Here is a 1,989-nt window from a genome sequence, read left to right as displayed (position 1 = left end):
AGGGAGGCCAGGGGGATAGAGGAGGGGTGGTCAAAGGTGAGCCAGGGGGAGTGGAGGTCAGGGAATAGTCAGGGGCTGGACCCTGCGAAGCCTTGTTGAGCAAGGGAAGGAATTTGAGTTTTATTCCAAATGTAATGGGCACCCACTGGAGACTTAAACAGAAGAGTGACATAAGCCAGTGTATTTTTAAAACCTCACTCAGAAAATGTGTGGAAAACAGATTTTAGGAGGTGGGAGGGTAGATACAGGATATCTCGTTAGGAGGTGGAGGGAGCAGTTAGTACAGGAGAGAGATGATGATGAGAGATGATGACTAGGTGGTAGCAGAGGAAATGGAAACAAGTATACAGATTTAGAATATATTTTGGAAGTAGAACCATCAGGACTTGCTGATGTAGTAGATGGATATAGAGAAAGGAACAGGAAATGGCTCTACAGATTTTGGCTTGCACCGCGATGTGTTTACTGAGACAGGGAAGAGCAGAGCAGGAGTAGGTGGGGAGTTCTGTTTGCACGTGCTCAGTGTGACATGCCCGTCAGATATTCCAGGGGGAGGCGTAGAGTTTGGAGTTCAGGGGAAGTTGGCATCTTTTGCCTCTTGGTTTGGAGAAAAACTTAAAGAGCAAACAGTTGAAGAGAAATAACAAGACATCTGTCTTGAAATTAGAAATAGATCTTCATTTATTCGTGTTGGGATCAACTGCTTCATTTTGAAAACCAAGTGACTGGTGACAGCAGGTTGATCTGAGAGGACACATTGGACATTTGCTGTCAAATCGGCATAGATGGTGTGTTCCAGAGCAGGCTTCTCCAAGATCACATCCAAGAATGTTCCAAACTATTTCCCAGTGGATTCTGACGTTAGACTGACTGGATTTTAATCCCAATTCCATCACTTGTTAACTTTGCGATTGTGGCAAGTTATGTAAATATCCACATCTTGTGTGTAAAATGGAGATAATAGGGACCTCACAAGGTCGATGTTATCAGCAGCCTCTTTTGGCTTCTGTAGACATAAGACATGAGTGCACTTAAGGCTATATTTGCCTGTGGCTCCCAGAGCTGGCCTAGACCTGAGCTGGGTTGACTAAGAGGTGCTGGCTAAGGTGCTTAACACTGCACAGGAAGGTTCAGGTCCCATTGCCTCCTCCTCTCTGAGATGTGCTATGAAGATAACGAGGCCCAGCTGGCAACCAGGAGTGGATGATCGTATCATAAGCTCTGAGAAGGGTGTGCAGTTGATCCGAGTCTTAGCCTGGGGCAAGTAAGACTTGCCTTGAGAAAGACGTGTCCCTAATGCAGTGGCTCTCAAATGTAAGTGTGCACCAGAATCCGCTGGAGGGCTTGCTGAAGTACGGATTGCTGGGCCCCCCTCCCAGAATTCTAAATTCAGTAGGTGTTTGATGAGGCCCAGGAATTTGCATTCTAACAAGTTTCCAGATGCTACTGATGTTCTGAGAACCGCCCTTAAGGGAACCCTGCCCTCCCGCATCCCAGAAACTTAGGCAATACGTATGTCTGGGATGTCATGTTCTGTACCTGGTACAGGTAGAGGTTATCTATATCCGCAACAATGTTAACAATGAATACAACATCCTCAACCTGTGGGGAAAATGGCCTTTAAGAGTATACTTCTCTCAGCTGCAGAGAGACACAAACAACCCTGGCTTTCAACATCAATTGAAATTCGAATCACAGAAGAAATGAAGAATACAGAAAAGTGGGAAAGTACCTTAAAAGCACCTTCCCCTGAGCCATAGACCAACGGAGGGCCTGGGCTTCCCAACCAAGCTCTGCAAGCTCATTAGAGTGCTTGTAACCATGGAAATTGGGCCCAGGCAGCAGGGGAACCCGAACTACCACAACTTCCATGCTTTCTCTAAAATGGTAGTCTTCCTCGTGAGATTTGTGTAGAATAACAGAAGAATTCCATCTGGGGTTTTCAATCACACCACAGGCAGTCAAAGTTGGCCCAGAGGGAAGAAAAGG

The sequence above is a fragment of the Myotis davidii genome, unplaced genomic scaffold, assembly GCF_000327345.1.
Source record: "Myotis davidii unplaced genomic scaffold, ASM32734v1 scaffold570, whole genome shotgun sequence".
Classification (NCBI taxonomy): domain Eukaryota; kingdom Metazoa; phylum Chordata; class Mammalia; order Chiroptera; family Vespertilionidae; genus Myotis; species Myotis davidii.
This window is presented reverse-complemented; position numbering follows the sequence as displayed.